The sequence below is a fragment of the Alligator mississippiensis genome, chromosome 6 (assembly GCF_030867095.1).
Source record: "Alligator mississippiensis isolate rAllMis1 chromosome 6, rAllMis1, whole genome shotgun sequence".
NCBI classification, from domain to species: Eukaryota; Metazoa; Chordata; order Crocodylia; family Alligatoridae; genus Alligator; species Alligator mississippiensis.
Window position 1 is genome coordinate 41,954,810 of NC_081829.1, and position 22,842 is coordinate 41,977,651.

Here is a 22,842-nt window from a genome sequence, read left to right on the forward strand (position 1 = left end):
GAAAAGGTAAAGGCAAGAGGGAAACAGGATCTGTAACTGATTACCACCATCACGTAACTGATTGTATAGCTGCTACTAGTAAGAGGAGTCAAAGACTATGGTTAAAATGCTGAAGCAATGGGGAGCTATGTTTTTATGACAAACTCTCCTTCCTCTCCCTTTATCAATGGAGTGCTTTTCTACCATACCAGAAGGCAATTGGAGCCCTTTATATAAGACATTTTGCTACAACTGCCCTGAACTGTGTATCTTTTCCTGGAATTCTAATGTCATTCTGCATGCAGATCTGGGGGCCTGAACCCCCCAGGAGGGCTGCAGGGATGTGCCAGACTCTTCCCAGAAGATGCGGGCCCCCAGATCTGTGTTCAGGATGACAGCAGGCTGCCGCTGCTGGTAAGTGATACTAGTTTTGCATTGAAAAGTTTGAGGTACATTTTCACGAACAATCCTGCATCTATCTCTTTGAAACTTGGCAGGCATCATGCCCTCTGAAGGGGCTACCATACCTGTAATGTTCACCTGAATCAGGTAAAAAATGACAAAGTTATAGGCATTTTTGTGATTCCCCATTAAAGTCTATGGGCGAAATGTTGAAACAGCGAAAGTTTCAACGAAACAAAATGGAACAGTGCTTTGAAACAGTGAAATGAAACACTGTCCCTTTGAAATGGCAAAATGGAAGTCAAAACAAAACAGTGCTATTTGGCACAGCCCTAGTGGGTATCATTCTTAGGCCACAGATGTTTCAGAAGACTGTTCTAATCACTAGGTATTGCTGTATGTTGTTTGTGGGCTGCAGGTGGTCTACATCAAAAATATCCTTTCATTATCCAGGCCCTTGCCCATCTTAAGCATGGAAATATTTTAAAGAAACATAAAACACAGGTGTCTCCAAGATGATCCAATTGTAACAGTCCACAAAAAAGAAAAATGAGAAACGGTTTGATAAGAACTCTGGCAGTCTTCATTCTTAAATAAAAGCCAGATTTAACTTAGATGACTGGGGAAAAAATTCCTAGTTCAGGCACTACCTCTGTGCTCAGCTGAATGCTTGGGCTAATTAAAGCATTATGGCTCTGTGCAATAGTGCTGATAATCCAGTATTATCTGGTAAAACGAAATAAATCTGAATTCTAGGAAATAGATGGATAACTTCCTACAGAAACTGGTTTCTAGTAAGGAATGATATAATAGAGTAAACATGTGGTGGGGGTCTTGAAATGAGAAACCAAATGGAGAAAGAAGTGAAGAGAGGAATCAGTAAAACGTGGACAGAATTATTTTGCTAGTGGAAATACTGGAGGAGGTTTACTCCAGACCAAGAAAAAGCAGGTGTTAGGATGGCAGCTTTTATCCAGAGAGAGGTAGTTGGCCAATCATCAATAAAATAATGAGGTCTACTATGGGTGTGCAAAGTTTTGGTTGCTGATTTTGATTTGGAGAAGATTTGGCCCAATTTGGAGGCCAAATCACCGAATCCTAATCAAAGCAGGAGACCAAAAAAACCCAACCACCTCTGAATCGATTCAGAGCCTCCAAATAGATTCAGAAAAAGATTCAGAGATTTGGAAGGCAGCCTTTCAGGGGAACAGAAATTGAGAAGGAGGGAGAGCACTGGGGGAAAGACTGACATCTGTAGCTGGCTAGTGACTGTGATCTTTCCCTGAGTTCCCTTCCAATTACAGTGCTCTGGGGGAGGGACATCGAAACAGCACATGAGCCTCTGTCTGCAGCTTTTCTGTCCCTTTTGTGAGCTGTTTCTGCCTGAGCACTGGGAAGGCCCCCTGTTACAGGCTACCATTCCTACTGGTTTCATCCCGCTTCGCCTTAACATGTACAAAGTCACACGTCACAATTTTTGCTTTCAGAAGCTTAAGGTACAGTTTCCCAGAAACCCCTGCATCCATCTCTGTGAAACTTAGCAGACTTCATGCCCTCAGAAGGGACTACAGTCCCTTCAATGTTCATCCAGATCTGCCAGACAATGACGAAGTTATAGGTATTTCAGTGATTCCCCATTATAGTCTATGGATAATTCTCTGAATCTTTCTGAATCGGTGCTGATTCAGCTGAATAGAGTCAGGACAGTGATCTGAATCTCCGAATTGAATCACTGTCTTCCGAACCGGCCAAATCTGAATCTGAATCTGAACCGACTACTTCCCTATTTGCATAGGCCTAATGTCTACTACTAACAGTGACAATAGTTACTTTAGGTATGTGCATTAGCATTCACAATTCATAGAATCATAGAAGTAGGGTCAGAAGGGACCTTGTAGATCTTCAAGTCCAACCCCCTGCCTGGGCAGGAGGGAAATTGGGCTCAAGTGACCCCAGCCAGGTAGGCATTGAGCCACTTCTTAAAGACCCCCAGGGTAGGAGCCAGCACCACTTCCTTTGGAAGTTGGTTCCAGATCCTAGCCGCCCTAACTGTGAAGTAGTTCTTACGGATGTCTAATCTAAACCTACCCTCCAACAACTTGTGGCCGTTATTCCTTGCTATCCCGGGGGGGCGCTAGGGGAAACAAGGTCTCCCCCAAACCCTTCTGGTCCCCCCTAGTGAGTTTATAGATGGTCACAAGGTCCCCCCTCAGCCTTCTCTTGTCAAGGCTGAACAGGTTCAGGTCCCATAGCCTCTCATTGTAGGGTCTGCCCTGCTGTCCCCGGATCATGCGGGTGGCCCTCCTCTGGACCCTCTCAATGTTGTCCACATCCCTCTTGAAGTGGGGTGCCCAGAACTGGACACAGTACTCCAGCTGTGGCCTGACCAGTGTTGTGTAGAGGGGGTGGATTACCTCCTTGGACCTACTTGAGATTCACCTGTGGATGCACAATAGGGTCCGGTTAGCCCTGCTGACCGTGACCTTGCATTGTCGGCCCATGTTCATCTTGGAGTCAATGCTGACTCCAAGATCCCTTTCTGCCTCCATGCTCTCAAGAAAGGAGTCTCCCATCTTATAAGTGTGCTGCCAGTTACTACTGCCCAAGTGCAGCACCCTGCACTTGTCCGTATTGAAACACATCCTGTTTTTGTTAGCCCACCCTTGCAACCTATCCAGGTCTTTCTACAGTCTTTCCCTCTCTACTAGTGTGCCCACTTCACCCCAAATTTTGGTATCACCAAATTTGAACAGGTTGCTTTTCACCCCATCGTCCAAATTGCTTATAAAGAAATTGAACAGCGTGGGCCCAAGGACCACCTCTGCCCACTTCCCCCCAGGTCAAATATGACCCATCCACCACCACCCTCTGAGTACGACCCTTCAGCCAATTAGCAATCCACCTGACTGTGTAGGCATCGATGCCACAGTCGCCTAGTTTTTTAATGAGGATGGGGTGGTCAACAGTGTCAAAGGCGTTGCTGAAGTCCAGAAAGACTACATCCACGGCGACACCTGCATCCAATGCTTTTGTGACCTGATCGTAAAAGGCAATCGGGTTGGTCTGACATGACCTGCCCCTAATGAAACCGTGCTGGTTGCCCCTAAGCATCATCTCCGATGCCAGCCCATCACAGATATGCTCCTTGATGATCTTCTCAAAGAGTTTCCCCAAGATTGAGTTAAGACTGACGGGCCTATAGTTGCCCGGGTCCTCCCTCCTCCCTTTTTTAAAGATGGGGACCACATTGGCTATCTTCCAATCATCTGGCACCTGGCCTGAGCACCATGAGCGCTCGTAAAGCTGTGCCAAGGGCCCTGCAATAACCCCTGCTAGCTCTTTCAACACCCTGGGGTGGAGAGCATCTGGACCTGCTGACTTGAACACATCCAGCCCCTCCAGAAGCACTCTAACCTGGTCCTTCTCAACCTTAGGTCTTGAGGCATTCCCCTCGAGTCTGTCTTGAAACACCTTGGGGGAGTCCTGGTCCCTGCACAAGAAAACAGTGGTGAAGAATTTGTTAAAGAGGTCTGCCTTCTCCTCTGGCGCAACCACCAGATTGCCCAGTGCATCTTGTATGGGCCCCACATTTCCCGGTGTTTTCTTCATCCTCCCTATATATTTAAAAAAGGACTTTTTATTATCTTTGATCTTGGACGCTAGTCCTACCTCTATGTCCGCCTTAGCTTTCCTAACAGCCCCGCTACAGGCCCGAGCAGTGGAGGTATACTCTTCTTTGGAGCTATCCCCCCCTTCCACCGGGTGTATGCCGCCTTTTTGGTGACCAGGCATTCCCAGACTTCCTTGGTGAGCCAGGGAGGCTTTCAGGCACTCTTGCCCCACTTGCTTCTTGTTGGGATCGTCACCCCTTGGGCCCTGAGTATCATCTCCTTAAGGAACGACCACTCATCTTGGGCACTGAGTTCCCCTGCCCTTGAGGACCCCAGCGCCTCTCCCACCAATCTCCTCAACTCGTTGAAGTTGGCCCTCTTGAAGTCTAGGGCTACCGCCTTGCTGCAGGCCCTTGACACCCTGTGCTGGATGATGAATTCCAGCAAGCGATGATTGCTGTCACCCAGGTGGTCAAGGACCTGGAGCCCACTTACCAGATCATCGCCTGTGGCTAGGACCAGGTCCAACAGGGCATTTCCTCTCGTGGGACTGTGCACCTGCTGGGTTAAGCGGAGGTCCTGTAACTCAGCCAGGAACGTCCTGGAACGGTCTGACCTGGCTGACTGCTCCTCCCAGCAGATGTCCGGGTAATTTCGATCACCCATGACAACTACATCCCTTGCCTTAAGTGCCTCTGCAAGCTGGCCCAAAAATTCCCGGTCCAGCTCCTCCCCTTGTTTGTGGGGTCTGTAGTAGACCCCCACCGTTAAATCCCTCTCCCCATGACCCCCTTGTATCTTGACCCAGAGCACTTCAGCTTGTCCCTCCTCCAAACCCATTTTGCTGGCAGAGGATGTGTATTGCTCTTTGACATAGAGCGCCACACCCCCTGCCTTCCTTCCTTCTCTCCCACTTGTAGAGCCTATAGCCCCTAATGCTAACTGCCTAGTCATGGGATGAATCCCACCATGTTTCTGTAAGCCCCACTATGTCTGGGTTTGAACTGGCTATTTTGAGGGCGAGTTCCTCCTGTTTGTTCCCCATACTCCAAGCATTGGTATACAGGCATTTAAGGCCTTGCATTGCTGTGCTTGCCACCCCCTGATTAGGAAGACTATCCAGACCCCTGTTTCTTACCTGGCACTCGTTGCATGTGTCACCTGTCTTGCTCGGGTGGCGTTTCCTCGTCTTCCTGCGGCCCCCTCCCCAGGCGAGGCTAGTTTAAAGCTCGCCGTACGAGATCAGCCAACCTGAAAGAGAAGACACGTTTGCCTTTAGGAGAGAGGTGAAGCCCATCTCACCCCAGTAAGTCCCCCGCCCGAAAGCATGGGTTGTTATCTAGGAACCCAAGGCCTGCCTGGCGGCACCAACTCCGTAAGCTCCGGTTGACCTCACCAATGCAGGACTCTTGTCGCCATCCCCGCCTACTCACCAGAAGGAGAGAGGAGAATACCACCTCCTTAAGCTTGGCCCTCAGAGCCTCAAAGTCCTTCATAATGTGGTTTGCGTTTCCCCTGGCCGCGTCATTTGTTCCCATGTGGATGACAACCATGGGTTACTGGTCTGCAGGTCGGATGTAGGCTGGGATCCTCTCCGTGATGTCCCGAACCCAAGCCCCAGGCATGAAGCAGACCTCCCGTGTCATGGGGTCAGGCCAGCAGATGGGACCTTGCAGCCCTCATAGGATGGAGTCTCTGATGACGAGGACCTGGCGTTTCTTCCGGCTGGTGTTTGATCTCCGCCCATTCCTTGTTGTGTGGGGAGTGGCATTGTCCCCGCTGGAGGCCTTTCCTCTGTCACAGCTGCCAGGGCCTCAAACCTGTTCCCCAGGTGTACCTGGGGGGCTTCCACCACTCTAGGCTGAGCAGCTCTGGACCTGGACACCTGCCACTCCTGTGTTGGACACGTCTCCTATGGGGGCTGTACAGTGGGTGACCGGGCCTGCAGAGAACAGAAATAGGCATCAATTTCATCCTCTGCATCCCGGATCCCCCTCAGCCTGCTCACCGCAGCCTGGAGCTCCCTCACCTGCTCCTCCAGGGCCCTAAGCCGGGCACAGGAGGGACAGGCAGGGGGACCACCAGGCCCCAACCCCCCAGGACCCCACCGAGCCCCCCCCACAGACAGGGGGGCAAGGGGCTGCCGACCCCGCCAAGAGCTCCGTTTGGGTGGAGGTCTCAGAAGAGCCCATGGCAGGTGGCAGCGCCAGGGTGAGGCCCCTGGCAGCGGCTCTCCACGTCTGCACCATGTCTGCAGAGCTGCATCTACTGCTCTCATTTGCTGGAGGTGCCGTTCTGGGCTGCTACCTCGTGCCCACCTTACATGAACGCCGGTGCAAATGCCGGCGTGCCCTTACAGTCTGAAGATAAAGCAGATTTATGCTTTAAGTTCTGATTGTATCTAACAACTCTTCCTCCTTGTTTCTTCAGTTAGCTAGATTTAGAGTGGATAGATTAGTTATCCACTAATGGATGTGTTGTAAAATTATCAGAGCTTTGTTACCGCATAAAAATGGTTTAGAATGTGATGGTTGGTCTGTGCTCCAAGTTTTCAAAAACTTACCTGGATTTCCCGCAGGGTATAGGTCACTAATGAACCAAGAGCAACTGAAGGTTAACAATTCTATTTTGTGCAGGAGTACTACATATGTAACTGTGCAGTATTCATATGTGTGTAGGAACAATTCTGAATAGTCTCTTCGGGCGAGTCCACACACGCAAGCATGTGCACTTGCAGCAGCTCAAATAGAAGCAGTGCAAATTTGAGCTGGGGCTTTTTGCCTTAGTGCTAATGCTCAGACATGCACTTCGTTGTGGAGCAAATTGTGCCACTTGGGGCAAAATAACCCTGCCTGGCTTCTCCTGGATCTGCAGCCAGGGGGAGCTAGAGCCTGGGGCCAGCACTACTGTCCCCAGCAGTATAAAAAGCTGGCCTGTCCTGGCCCCATCCATACAAAAACCTCCTTGGCAAGCAACTCAGAGCTACTCACTCTCTGGAGCTTCTGAGGCCCAGCCAACTGATACCTGAGGACACTACCCCTTGTGCCAGCTGGACTGTTGCAGCAGCATCCCAAATTCATTTTAAAAAATACCCCAAAATCCATGTTCTTCCACAGTTAAAACAAAAACCAACTCTACACACACACACACATATATCTAGAGAGAGAGAGAGAGAGAGAGAGAAACAGTGATAAGTTGGGTAATGCTTTATTGGTATATTTATAATGTTAAAGCAATTTGGAAGCCTCCCAGTGCCTCTATCATCATGGAAAAAAAAATTTAAATACCTATATGTGTTGATATGTGTTTTTTGTTTTCTTCACATATGATGGGTGTGTGATGGGGGATGTAGTGCTTGCAGAAAATGGGTGAGAGTGTGTGGGGGAAGGCGGGTGGGTGGGTGTGGAGGGATGTGGGTTGGTCTGTGGGTAGGAGTGGGGCAATTGCTGGGGGGACTGTGAGTGTGGGAGACCTTGTGGGGGGGGCTGCTCAGGAGGTGTGGGTCCCATGGCCCCCACAGGGTGCAGCTCCCCCCAGCACGTGGAATGCTCCCCCCACCCAGGGTCCCAGGCACCCTGGAGGCCTCCCCCTCCCAGGGTCCCAGCTCCCCACCATGAGGGCCACAGCATCTATCCCCAACAGGGCTCCAACCCCCAGCCCAGGGTCCCAGGCTACCATCCCTGCTGGTTTCATCCCACTGTGCTTTAGCAGGTACAAAGTCATACATGTCACAATTTTTTGCTTTCAGAAGCTTGCGGTACATTTTCCCAGAAACCCCTACACCCATCTCTGTGAAACTTAGCAGGCTTCATGCCCTTGGATAGAGGCTGTGGTAGCCCCTTCTCTCACAGGGCCCCAGCCCCCCTGCCCAGGGTCCCAGGCAGCCTGGAGGGCATCCCCCCCCAGGGTCCCAGCTCCACCAAGGAGGGCCCCAGCACCCCCGCCTAGGGCCCATAACTAACCTTTAACAGCAGCAGCAGGAGGACCATGTGCTGAGCCCAGCCAAGTCCTCCCAGCCCTGGGGCTGCTCCTGCCACCCACCTGGGCTGGTCTCGTGGCAGCAGGACCTGATGCGTCATGCAGGGACTGGGAGGCATAGCTCCTGTGTGTGCCTCCCGGAGCCATGTGACCTGTCCCAGTGCAAAGTCAGACTAGCAAGCCTCAGGGATCTGGGCCAGGTCCTCATCCCCAACAGCCTTGGGGACATCCCTCCCACCACTCCCCAAATGGACCTCCTGCATCTTAAAAGGAGGACCTACAAAGGATGGAGGACTGGATCCACCACCAAGGAGGAATACTCTGCTCTGGTCTGGACCTACAGAGAGCAAACTAGGAAAGCCAAGGCTGCGATGGAACTCCAGCTAGCTACAAATATCAAGGACAATAAAAAGTCCTTTTTTAGATATGTGGGGAGCCAGAGGAAAAGCAAGGGCATCACTGGACCCCTGATAAACCAGATGGGACAACTGACAACCGATGCCCAGGAAAAAGCAAACTTGCTAAACGGGTACTTTGCGTCAGTTTTTCACCAGCCCCATGGGACAACCCTGCCCACTGCAGGACAGGGAGGCCCATGTGAGGGAGTTTCCTTACCATCCATCAAAGCTGACTTTGTAAAGGAACACCTTGATAGGCTGGATACCTTCAAGTCAGCTGGCCCTGATGGGTTACACCCAAGGGTACTCAAAGAGCTGGCGGGCATCATAGCTCAGCCCCTGGCATGGATCTTTGAGAACTCCTGGTGCTCTGGTGAAGTGCCCAATGATTGGAAGGAGGCCAGTGTGGTGCCTATCTTCAAAAAAGGGAGGAAAGTGGATCCGGCAAACTACAGGCCCATCAGCCTGACCTCTATCCTGGGGAAGGTCTTGGAAAAGATTATCAAGGACACCATCCTATACAGGCTAGCTGATGGCAGTATTCTGAGGGATACCCAGCATGGGTTTGTTGTGGTAAGTTCTTGCTTGACCAATCTTATTTCCTTTATGACCAGGTGGCCTATCACCTGGACAAGGGGGAAGAGACTGATGTCATATATCTTTACTTTAAAAAAGCCTTTCATCTGGTATCCCATGGTCACCTCTTGGCAAAACTGGCTAACTGTGGCCTCGACCTCATCACAATCTGCTGACTGGTGAATTGACTCTGTGGCAGGTCCCAGAGGGGGATGGTTGATGGGAGTCAGTCATCATGGTGCCCTGTGACCATTGGGGTCCCTCAGGGCTCTGTCCTAGGGCCCTTACTTTTTAACACCTTCATCAATGATGGAGACCATGGTATCAGAAGTGGGCTGGCCAAGTTTGCCGACGACAACAAACTCTGTGGTAAAGCATCCACACCTGAGGACAGGAGGGCAATCCAAGCAGATCTTGACAAGCTCAGGAAATGGGCAGATGAGAACCTGATGGTGTTTAACACTGAAAAATGCAAGGTTCTCCACCTTGGGAGGAAAAACCTGCAGCATCCTTATAGGCTTGGCAGTGCTACGCTGGTTAGCACTACAGATGAAAGGGACTTGGGGGTCATGATTGACCACAAGATGAACATGAGCCTTCAATGTGATGCTGTGGCTAATAAAGTGAGCAAAACACTGGCTCGCATCCATAGATGCTTCTCAAACAAATCCCAGGACATCGTTCTCCCTTTGTACTCGGCTTTGGTGAAGCCGCAGCTGGAGTACTGCGTCTAGTTTTGGGCTCCACAATTCAAGAAGGATGTGGAGAAGCTTGAGAGAGTGCAGAGGAGAGCCACACGCATGATCAGAGGTCAAGATAACAGATCTTATGACAAGAGGCTGAGAGCCATGGGACTCTTCAGCCTGGAAAAGTGCAGGCTCAGGGGTGATCTGATGGCCACCTATAAGTTTATTAGGGCTGTTTACCAGGATCTGGGGGAATGTTTGTTCATCAGAGCGCCCCAAGGGATGACAAGATCAAATGGTCACAAACTCCTCTGCGACCGTTTCAGGCTGGACATAAGGAAGAACTTCTTTACTGTCCGAGGCCCCAAGGTTTGGAATAGACCACCACCAGAGGTGGTTCAAGCACCCACTTTGAGCGCCTTTAAGACACTTTTGGATGTTTATCATGCTGGGATCCTTTGATCCCTGTTGATTTCCTGCCCCTGGGCAGGGGGCTGGACTTGATGATCCTCCAGGGTCCCTTCCAGCCCAAAAGTCTAGGAAATGAAATTATGAAATGAACCTCCTTCACATCCCCCTGCCACCCTTCACCCACCCACACTCATGAACACCCCCCCAACTTACCTTGGGCAGCGCCAAGGGCAGCAGGAACAACAAGGAGACACTCTGGCCAAAACCAGAGCATTTCTTCTGGAGGACTGGCTCTGGGCATGGTCTTGAACCTTGCCTTGCTCCACTGTATTGCACAGCAGTTTTTTTAGACCCCTGGATATCCAGGGATCTAATTTTTTCCCCACACTGCACGTTTGCAGTGTGGGGAACATTTTTTCATTCCTGCACGTGCATCTTGCCCCACCTCAAAGGGGTTTGAGGCAGGGCAAGAAGCATGTGCATGCTCATCTGGATGTGCCCTTTCGGTGTAAGAGCCGGGAAATATTTTTTCTAATACTATTGCTAATGGAAATACATGATTCCTCTACTTATATTTTAAATGTCCAAAAGTAAATTAGTCTCTTCCTTATCAAGGCACTTCTCTAGCATAAACTATGTTTAACAGGAAAAAATACCACCCCCTGATGTTTTAAAACTACACGTATAACCAGATTGTTCTGTAGTCATGACCCTAAATACAACAGTAAATGTTTAAATAATGCAAAAAGTGCTTTCTAGGATTTTTGTTTATTCAGGATCTTCCTCCCATTTTTCTCCAGACTCCTACTGACAATATGCTGCTTGGACAGCATGAAGAGCACAGTTCAGTTTTCAAAGACATGATTTCCACTGACTGTTTGTCAAGAGAAATCTGTTCTATCAAGGAGCCTAGCAGAGCTCAGATACCTTAGCCTGCTGAACCCCTCCAAACATTCGCACTCCTCCAAACCGGGGTTAAACTAAAGATAACCCAGTTAGGGCATCTGAACTCCATCCAGTTGGAACCAAGCAGAAAGTTCAGCAGGGCATCATATTTTGGCATGGTTTGCTATGGGTTGCATTTTATTTTGGCAAGTCTAGTGAATAGAGCTTAATTTATGCTTGGGGATTGGAAAAGAATCATTGCTTATTTCCTCAATTTGATTCTGACAAATATTAAAAGACTGGTACTTGTATAGCAGAAGTGGTATGCACTATGACATTTACTTTCTCTACAGATGTCTCAAAAATGAACGTAACACAAATGACACATGGATATGTCAGTGTATTCTGCATAAAATGACATAAAGTTCAAAAAATGAAAAAGACAGTAGGGTTTGAAATAGCAAAAAAGGACCAGTCTTGCTTTTTACTTTTCCAGCCATGATGTAAGTTCATTAGTTGCCATATATAACTAAAGATCAAAAAAAAAAAAATCATTTACATACCAAGTAATTTTGACACTGCAAAACCACTGCATTGATGAAGAATACTGTTAGAAAACAAAATAATAAGATAAATTGGAAATAAACTACAAAACATCCTGAACCTTCTGTCCCTGAGGCCCCTCTACACATGCAAGTAAAGGTGCAATGGGATCTAATACACAATCCATACAGTCATGCTTCCTGCCATGCCATATGTGCATGAAAGGAGGTGTTATTGTGGGACCATGCATTAGATCCCATTGCACCTTATTGCTGGTGCAGGAGGAGACTGATCCTGAGTTCCCCCTGCACTGGTTAGAAGCAAGCACTCCCCCCCCTTCCCCCCCCCCCCCCCCGAGCCTGCAAAATCATGGCAGCTGTAATCCCCCGGACCTGGGGGTAACATGCTGGGCATGGTGCATCCCTGCAGCTGAGAAGCAGGTCAGCTGATAGGGATCCCAGCCACAGGGCAGAGACCTTGCTATAGGTGCAAATAAAGCTTGATGCTAATCAGCTATAAAGTTAGTGCACATTTTCATGGTGTAACTTTATAACTGATTGGAGCTTTTCCTCGTGTGATAAGTACTTTGCACCTGTAGTGGGTCTTAAGGTAATTGCACAACTAAACATTTAATTGCACAATACCTGTAATGTGTAGAGGGGACTTAGAAATGCAACAAAGGCTACCAGATAATAAACAAGCTGGAAATAAGAAATAGAGAATCTTTTATAGTCTCAAGGTCATTATTCAGCATATTCATTATACTAGATTCAGCAAAGTCTATCTTAACTACATGGAGTAGCATTCGGTTTCCCTCTTGCCCTTTAAATGGGAGTTGTGTACCTGTGTGCACGGATACCAATTTTATTTTCCAGTAGCTTGGATGCATATGTAGGCACATATACTGTGCATATAGGCTGAGCATGTTTATACTAGCATCCATGGCTCAGAAATGTTGGCAGCCTAAACATCCATGAAGCAGGCATTACACTGCATGACCCATCAAACTTTTTCAATGACTATTAAATGCAAGGAGCACTGGCTCAGCTTCAAAATAAATGCCACTGAGAGATCTGGATAATGCCTGATCTGTGGCATGGTAATTAGAATGCCATTCTGGGAAGTCAAGAGAGATGCAAGGTCAACCTCTGTGGGTTGGGGGCGGGGGGGAGGGAACCTAAAATCTGGGTTTTTAGCTTCCTAGGTGAGTGATCTGACCACTCGGAAGTTAGGGCTAATGCCGGAGGTCTGTCCTCCTTTCTCCTCCTCACCTTCAATTTGTTTCTGGGACTTGTGCCAGGTAAGTGCTTGCATAGCTGTATACACACACAGGGGTTGTGTATCTGGGAAATAAAATCCCTACCTGTATGTCAGTGCCAGAAATGCCATCTCTTTAAAATTCTGCCATTTAGATGACTAAAAGGAAATAGAATGCCACCCTGTTGTTAACTCCAAGAGTTATTTTCCCTTGCTAGGTGGGAGGGGCGAAATCCCTAAAAGATACTACATAGATAAGCATCAACCAGTATAGTTATATCAAGAACAGAATAATTTCCTTCTTTGAAAGGAGTTCAAGGGGGCTGGGGGGAAGTAGGAAATAGATTATACCTTAGCCTTAGTAAAGCTTTTGGTGCTGTCCCATATGCCATTCTCAAAAGCCAGCTAAGGAAATATATTCTTGATGTAACTGTCAGCAGGTGGGTCTACCAGATGAAAAATTGTTCTTTAAGACTAGTTTTCAATAATATTCTGTCAAACTGGGAGAGTATCTCAGTTGGGGTGTGTCCTGGGTCAAGTTTTATTCAATATATTAATTAACAACATGTGTGATGGAATAGAGAGCAGACTTTTAAAATCTGCAGATGGTGCTCAGGTGACAGAAGTTATTAGCACTTAAGGGAACAGGAGCAAAATTAAAAGTGATTTTTTTTTGACGAATTCAGTCACAATGTGCTGCATTTAGGAATGAGAAATCAAAACTACAATATGAGGGATTATCTGGCTAGGCAGCAATATGGCAGAAAAGGAGGTAGACGCTGTAGTTAGGTATGGTGAAATTAAATTTTTATTTTATAAATAATTTTGACAGATAATATTGATGTTTCTTTTTAAGCATTTATGTTGATTTTTATCAATTTCAGTTCTTAGGACTGTGAAATTACAGGTGTAGGGGCAGACCATTTATTAATGACAAATGTAACTACTGTAGGACTGCTGCCAGCTGAGTGGCAGAGTTGTTGTCTGTCCCAGGTCCACTTGCCCATAGCTCCCTTGTTCACTTTGTCACTTCCTGTTCCTTTGTTCCCAGTCCCCTGAGTTTTCTGAGAATTGCAATCCAAAGTACAGTCAGTATGGTTCAGTAGAACTGCTCTCCCCTGTTATCACACACTCCATCAGCCATCATTTTTCTTATGTTCCCTTTCTATAAATTTTGATTATTAATGATGGAAATATTGTTTTTATCAATCTGAGTGTGAGGTGAAATCAATGTTTACCAATGTTTACTGATAAAAGTAGAATCATGTCAAACCTACTTATAATGGTGTAAAAGCAAAATGAGAGTAAAAATGTGATGGTGTTGTGAAAAAAAATTAAATGTTCTGGGATGTATTAACAGAAGCATTTAACAGAAGACATTGAAAATGATAATTCCACTGTATCGGGGCGATGCCCAGTTTTGGATCCCACATAGTAAGAAGGATGTAGACAGACTTTAGATACCCATTGCTTTCCTGCATTACGTTAAAATGTTTAGAAAACGTAACATATGAAGGAAGATTGAAGAAACTAGACTTGTATAGTCCAGAGTAAACTGGAAGGAAGTAGGAATGGGGAATGTGATATTAGTCTTCTAATAGACACAATGGGCATGTCTACACATGCAAGCATGTACACTTGCAGCAGCTCAAATAGAAGCAATGCAAATTTGAGCCAGGGCTTTTTGCCTCAGCACACGTGCTCGGACATGCATTTTGTTGTGGAGCAAATTGTGCCTCTTGGGGCAAAATAACCCTGCCTGGCTTCTCCCAGATCTGCAGCCAGGGGGAGCTAGAGCCTGGAGCCAGCACCTGTGCTGTCCCCAGCAGTATAAAAAGCTGCCCTGCCCTGGCAAGCAGCTTCAGGGCTACTAGCTCTCAGGAGCTTCTGGGGCCCAGCCAATTGGTATTTGGGGACACTACGCCTTGTGCCAGCTGGACTGCTGAAGCAGCCCTGACAATTCCCTGCACCCTTTACCCACTACAGCAGTCTGGCAGTGGGGGCTGCTCCCTGGAAATGACCTGCTGCACTCCTGCTAGACCCAGATAAAGCATTTGCCCCTCTGGGCCAGCTGCCAGTGGGCTGTGGGTGCAGAGTTGGCCTTTATGCGGCACTACTGCCATGTGTGTCCCCTGCCCAGCCATCTGGTCAGCTATCGCCCAGACAATGTTCTGGGTGTAGTGGCCTGCTTTGAACTGTCAAAGCATGTCCTCCTGGCCCCATTTGGCCAGGAGGTCAGCCACAGGCAGCTGGGTCCAAGGTGCCAGCCCTGAGCAGGCAGGGTCTTGCCACTGGCCTCCCTAGGGGGAATTCTGGTGTTCCCTATTGGAAAACTGAACAATCCCTGATAAAAAATCCCAAAGTCACTTTGTAAAATACCCCCAAATCCATGTTTCTCCACAATTAAAACAAAAGACCACTATAAAGAGAGAGAGAGAGAGGGAGAGAGAGAGAGAGAGAGAGAAAGCGATCAGTTGGGCAATGTTTTATTGATATATCTACAGTGTTAAAGCAATTTGGATGCCTACCAGTGTCTTCATCATAATGTGAACTCTAAATACATGTTTCATGAACACATTAAATATATTTTGTGGCCACCAATGCCCCAGGGGCTGTGGCCCCTGCAGGGCCCACATGCCCTGCACCACCCATCCAGTGCTTGCTTCCCCAGCCCCCTGGATTGCTGCCCTGCCTGGCCCCATCCCCTGCCAGCTCCTGCTCCCTGATGGCTGCTACACCCTCCCGGCTCCCCGAAACCGCCCAAAGGGTGCCCCCCGAACCCCAGCCTTCAGCATTTAAAACCTCTACTCACCCCAGGAGCTGGGATTGTGGGTGTTCCGGGGCCTCCTGCAGCATAGGGCAGTGGGGCAGCAGGTCCCAGGCTGGGGCCACAGGAGCTGTCACTCTGTCCTGTCCTGCCCTGCACTGTGTGGGCAGGGCCCCAGTGACCTCAATGGCAGCTAGAACTGCCCATAAGTGCTGGGGTTTTTTTGTTTGTTTGTTTTCCCCTTATGCAGGGATCAGGAAGGTTCAGGAGGCAGGTGGGGGTGGGCCAGGACAGGGAAGGGATTGAGGGGGGCAGGGCCAGGCAGGGCAGGGATTGGGGGCTGGAGGAGCAGGCGGGGCTGGTGGGGGTCCCCTCCCTCCTCCTCCAGCCCCCCCAACCCCTTACTTACTGGCAGTGGAGCCTGGGTCCAGCTCCCTGCTGCTGGCATGCTGCCTACCCTTACAGGCAGGCAGCATGCTTCAGCACCAGGGTGAGAGCTAACCATAGAGATGCTCAGGCAGCCAGAGCATCTCTATGGAGGACCCAGCCTCCAGTTGCCTCAGACCATGTTCTGCCCCACTTTTTTTTCTGTGTGGGTTTTTTTGACACCTGGGTATCCAGGGTTCTAATTTTGCCCCTGTGCTGCAAACTTGCAGAGCAGGGAACATTTTCTCATTCCTGCACGTGCCTCTTGCAGCATCTCAAAGGGGTTTGAGATGCTGCAAGAGGCATGTGCGGGCTCATCTGTACATGTCCAAAATGGTTTAAAAGAGGATGCAAATTAATTGTCTTCCATGACCACTGAGGTAAAGACAAGAAGAAGTCAGCTTAATTTCCAAAAAACAAGATTTAGGTTGGATATTTGTGAGGATGATGAAACACTGGTTAGTGAAGGAAGCTGTGGAATCTCTTTCACTTAGGTCTCTGAAACCCCAAGCGTCTATAATTATGCTGTTTTCAAATTTCATAAATCCAGTGGAGTTAGGGATTATCACTTGCAGTAGTTCAGGTACCTACAAGATGGATGCAGTTTTGTTTTCCAAATTCAGTTCCCATGTATGCTTGTAGAGGGATCTGGGTTGAGTGGCCCCAGTAGGTAGGGGTAGGATGCTGCATGCTCAACAGGTATCTTATTCCTCTATTTTTATATCTCACCTGATAGGAGTTGGTATAACTATCAGTGAAATCAGGAGGTGATACGTGATTGTGTAGGGTTTGTTGAGATTGGTGCAGGTAACAATGCTCAAGAGTTCCATGGAGCTCCACTTTCCCTACACCCCATCCCTTTCCATTTGGGTGTTCTGTTGGCGATCAGAGTAGGTGCCTGGTCTTCCTAGGTGCCTGGCTTCATGTTCTAGGTAGAAAGGTTCATGAAGGAAGAAAACCAAGTGGCCTCGGGTCAGTGTAAGTTAGCTGAGCCTGAGGCTTTTGTTAAAGGTCTGTGGTCAACGATGTCCAGACCACGTAAGAAAATGAATAAACCAATATAACTTAAATAATAGTGTCCATGTCTGCTTCAGGCCTTGCCTTGCCCCAGCAGCATCACATGACTGCCTTTCTTCAGCCAGTCGGGGCTCTTCAAGTTTTGCCCCATTGTTAGCCCAATCCAAGCAGGCTGGCCTTTTTTGATCCAAGCCCTTAAGGTAGCCTGGCACCATGGGTATTATGAACTCCTGTGGAGTCCCTAAAGGTACCTGTCCTTCAGTGGCTGCCTGATGGTCAGGGTTCTGTGGGGAGAGCCTTGGTTCTGTTGGTGGAAGGATGTGACATGGCCAGTGCCTACACTGGTGTCCTCCCCCTTCTGAGGCTCATCCTGCCTTATGCAGGAAGTTCTGGGTTGGCCTGGGCCAACCCAGACCCCTGCCTGCCCCCATTTGTCTTGCTTTGCCACTGGGTGCTGAGAGCTCCAGAGGGGCCCATTAGCTCCTGCAATTGCAGCTTCTGGACCCTAGGCAGCATCAGCTGTGCTGGCTGCCTGTTCCCTTCTTGGGCTGGGCACATATGGAGCCTGGCTTCTAGCTCTCACTCCAGGTCAGCAAATGGGCCCATGGAGAGTGTGCTGCCCACTGGCTCCCTATCCCACTCAGGGAGTGGGGGTGCGAAGGAGCACACTGTCAACTCACGGACTCACTGCTCTTCAGGGTTGAGTGGGAGTCCACTGGCTACAGAGCACTCCGGTAGTTGTCACTCCAGTAGGTGTGGGGCTCAGCCAGGTCCCTGCTACAATGCTGTTGAATTAACTTGATTCAAAATCTGATTAACTTGCATTGCAAAATCTGGTTGGAAATAGTTTTCCTTGAGATCTTTCAAAATCATAAAAAAATTATTTTCTCCTTTGAGCACAACTGGTAGAGCTTGGGGGTGGAGAGGTGCAAATTCAAGCCTTGCTCTGAACTCATTCTAAAGGCTATCCCCAGCTGACCCAGCTGTAAATGGTACGTACCTCCTCATTTGGGGTGAGATGCCACAGGTAGTCAGATGTGATGCTGTCTAAACCATGGCCTTGTGTGCTGGTGGCTTCCTAAAGTGGTGTAATTTAACCACAGAAGCCCACTGTGACACTAGACTTGGGTGGACCATTAATATTTTTTTATCTGGAGTACAATTTAGCTGTAGGCTGATAATTTTATCAGCTCCCAAGAGTGATAATTAGAACCAGTTATAATTTGATTGAGCAGTCTTGGCACAAAATACATGGTGGAATTTGTTCTAGTTTGGGGCGGAGGGAGAGGTTGCATGTCCATATTTAGAACGCTAGTATTTTCATTGCTATTCCTGTGCTAAAGAAATATCAAACAGTCAAAGAAAGAGGTTCAAGAGCAAAACAAAATTGTCTGGCTTTTGCCAGTTTACCTAAATATATATAGACCATTGTGTGTAATAACTTTACATTTTTTGCTAAATTGATGATGTCACTTGCTATTTGGCTAGAACTCTTAATACAGTCAAGGTATGCAGTGTTCAACTCAAGTAAGTAAGGGAGACAAGAAGCCCCTAAAAATCCTATTTTTGTCCGAATACTTTCAACCTTCTGTTTTTCCAAGTAAGATCTGGTATTCATGATAGCTGGTAGAAGTTAGCTAAGAAAACATTCTGGTGCTTCCGCCTGTTATATGAACTGATAACATCTTTTTATCAGTATCACTATCCTTTCCTTTGTTAGCTAAGATTCAATCTGCATAATTGCAGGAATATGCCTGGGAAAATCTTACTGCAGTGTCTGGGCTTTAGGTTTCTCTCTTTCTGGAAAAAAGATAGTAGAAAAAAAACCATGTATATACATTTTCTTAAAGCAGTATTTTTTTTTCAAAAATTCAGTAAATATATGTACACCATTGAAAGGGCGCTATGTCACAGCCCAAATTTTTTTAAAACTATTTTTCAAAGCATTAAGTTGAATAGTATCTTTGCCATACAGTGGACTGAAATCAGAAGTATTGTATTTCATGGTGTATAGGTTGGTGCAGTATATAAATCAACTCCATTTTTTTTATTAAAGTTAGGAATTTTATAGATCTGGTATATAAGTTTACTTAACTGTTTGGATCAGAAAGAAGGGGTTGACTTGTAACAGTCTGTGCATGCCCTCACTGTGGGCTGGGCACCTGGGAGGTGGACACGTGCCACATGGCCACTTGCAGAGGATGGGTCTGGGCTTGGCTGGTGTGGTCTTATCCACTGTGAGTAGTGCTGTCTGGGCTGCACCAGCCAAGCACTGAGTCTGGCACTGCTCGCAGGGTATGGGGCCATGCCAGCCGAGTGCTGAGCCTAGCCCTGTCTGCTGTGAGCAGTGCTGGGCTTCACGCTCAGCTGGTGTGGCCCAGAGGATGGGGGCGTGCCAGCTGAGCACCAAGCCTGGCGCTGCTTACAGGGAACAGGGATGGGTCTGGGGTTGGTGCTCGGCTCCCGTGCCCCCATCCCCTGCAAGTGGCACTGCCTGGGCCATGCCAGCTGAGCGCCGAGCCTGACCCCATCAACTGAGAGTGGTACTGCTGAGTGCTGAGCTCAGAACTGGGCTTGGCACTCACCAGGCACAGTCAGGCTCAGTACTTGGCAGTGCCTCTCACAGCAGATAGGACCAGGCTTGACACCCAGATGGCGCGGCCCCATCCCCTGTGAGTGGTACTGGGCTCACTGCTTGGCTGGTGCAGACCAGGCAGTGCTGTTTGCAGGGGATGAGGACACTCCAGTGAAGCGCCAAGCCTGTTCCTGTCCCCTTTGAGTGGCACTAGGCTCAGCACTCACAGGGGACGGTGTTGAGTTTGAATTTTAAGAGTTAAAAATTGGGCTTCAAACTTTTTTGGTTACAAATTGGTTAAAAACTTTTGCAAATTGAATATTAACAAGCCGTTAATGACCAAGATGAAGACCCTGCCTGCAAAGAGCTGCCCTGCTTCCTTTTATTCTACAGAAGCAACATTTGGCAGTACCTAGTTCAGCAAAAGAGAACTGTTGGGAGCTTCTAGAAAAATGGTTCTATGAAGGATTTGTTGATTTGTCTAAATTTGAAGATAAAGCTTTTTCTACCACATTATCTCTGTTTTTACAGTCTTTCCTTCCCTCAAGCATTATTTAGTAACCTGGGGTGCCTATACATGTTCTCAGGGTGCGGGCATTTTAATTAGAGCAGCCCTTGGGAGCTCTTGGGAAATGTATGTGTACTGAGTCTGTGGGTATTGACTATTGATTTTTGTCTAACTTTTGGCGTGTATAGTGTATAGGTGCTTGATTTGGTGATAGGTGTGCATGTGTCTAGGCTGGTAATTTGGGATATCTACGTGCCTGAGCTGGTTGTATGTGTGTGTGCATGCCCGATGGGGCTGTATGCACCTACAGTGTGTGTGTGTGCCTAATTTATGTGTTTGTGTGCACGTGCGTGCACACACAATGATACACCATGCTTCCTGTCTAACAGTGCAATATTGAGATCCTGAGCATTGGCCTGACCCCACAGGGCAACAAATGCCTCCTATGAGATGCTGTGTACCCAGTACCGTAATGCTGTATTTTTTGAAGGAATTTGGTCTGGGGCCAATGTTGCTTGATATTAATTGCTTGGATGTGGGAATGGAATATATTTATCATATTTGTAGATGGGACACAATTGGAAAGGGTTGCCAGTTCATTGTAGAATAACATAAATTTAAAGGATAAATTAGAGACATGAACTTAGATCAGGGCTGTCCCACTTCTAAGAGGACAGGAGCAGCATGCCCCCTGGGCCATGTGCTATGTGTGCTGCTTGCCATGTAGCAGACGCTCCTCAGCAATGTGGTGGCCCTGTGCACTGCAAGCCATGCCATTCCACCCTAACCATGCTACATGGCAAGGGTCCCCCTGTCACAGGCCAACTGGGCACTGTGAGTGTATCAATTTGGTTGTGGGCTGACTGAGCGCTGCAAATGTATCAGCCACTGGGCTGTTTGGTTTGGGATTGAGGAGGTGCAGTTGGGAGTGAGCAAAGACAAGTTTCACTTGTAACAGTAAAGATAAATTTTACTTATAGCAGCAAAAATATGTTTTAGCAGCAAAATATGATTTACACATATAACAGTTAACAGAAAGGTTAAATTAATAAACAGATAATACAACAATAAGAGTTAAGAGTTGGCAGTGATAGTAACAACAGACAGACAAATTGACAAAGAGTTCCCACTTGGTTGGCAATTTATCGATAGTCCCTCAGTGCCAGGTACACACCAAGTTGATCCAGCGAAGTCAGGCGTCCCCGATTGGTGCTGTCAGAGGGAGCACCAGGGAAGGTCCCTTAGTCAGGATCTGGTCCTTGCTTACACTGGGAGTCTGGAGTCCGGGCTTGGAACAGCAATGACTGTTCTGTTCCATCCTTCCTACTGGTCACCTGATGTGTGTGTTCTTTTATATCTTGCCCTATGCTAATCTGTTGGCTTCAGAGCCACTCACAATCTTACTCTGCAGCTGTTACCCTATGGGATTAAAAGGTGTTAGAAATTATCATTATAGGCTACTGCCTAAACTTGGGTTTACCCAATAAGCAAATCACACCACATCACTTTGGGGTCTGAGATTAGCATTTACTCTGCCTAAGTTCAACCCACTTGCTTACTTCCTTTTTGGAATTTTTTGAGAGTGTGTTAATTATACCTTGTGGTCAGGTTTGTCATTTTGACTGACCTTTAAGCAAGAACTGTTAGGTCAGCTAAAGTTTGCAGTTCTGTTTTCTGGTTCTGCTTCTTGGGGCCTGGTCTAGTTTTATGATTGGTACAGACAGTTAATTTTAACATTGCGGTTATACTTGTGACAGACAGGGTACATTTTGCGGGTTACAATCTTGCAAGCTTTGCCTTAGCTAGTATTAACTGTCATGCCAATTGTCAGATGCTTCCAAGAAGCAGACATTATTTTTTATAATTTGCTCATTGACCCCTTTGGTTCTGGCCGCCACATCCCCCCTATCCTACACAGTGCCAGCATCTCTGTGTCCTGCATGCTGTGCCATGTGCCCCCCTGCAACACTCCATGGTGGACTTCCCTCTCTCCCTCTGTTCCACTGTATCGTGCTGGGATTCCTGGGTCCCCCTGCTGCCACCTGCAGATTCTCTAGGACCAATGAACAATGTTATCCAGGCCTACCCCCAGGGTTGGGGAGAGACTGTGCAAGCAGGAGGAGAGTGCAGGAGCCTGGAGATAGTGGCAGCAGCACTGAAATGGTGGGAGGAGTAGTACCCAGACCATTTCAGGGGGCCACAAGTTAACTCCTTAAGAGCTGCATGTGGCTTTTGGCTTGCCAGTTGGGCAGCCCTGGGCTTAAACAACAAAATGAAATTTAACAAAGGCAGATGTAAGGGAATACACTGAGGAAAGAAAAACCAAATGATCTAATACAGAACAGCAATAACTAGCTCACTATAGCTCTGCTAAGAAGGATACTGGGGATGTAAAAGATCATATATTCAACATGAGTCAGTAATAATGTAATGATTTTGTAAGAAAAGGAAATGCAGTTTTGGGTTGAATGGTATGCAAGATGTGGGAACTGACAGTACCATTCTACTCAGCATAGACCTCAGGTGGAGTTACTGTGCCCAGTTTGGGACACTAAATTTTATAGAGGTTGTAAAAAAATCTGGACAAGATCCAGAGACAAATGTGAACAATGATAAAGGGGCTGGACCGTAAGTTGTACAAGGTTGAAAGAGCTATGTATGTTACTTGGAGAAAAAGAAAGGGGGAAATTACAACAATCTTCAAATATCCTATATAAGGAAGAAAAAGTACAATTGTTCCTCCTTATTATAGAGGGAAAAACTAGAGACAATGGGTTTAAGCTACAGCAAGTCAGTTTTCAGTTAAAATCTCAGGGGGAAAAA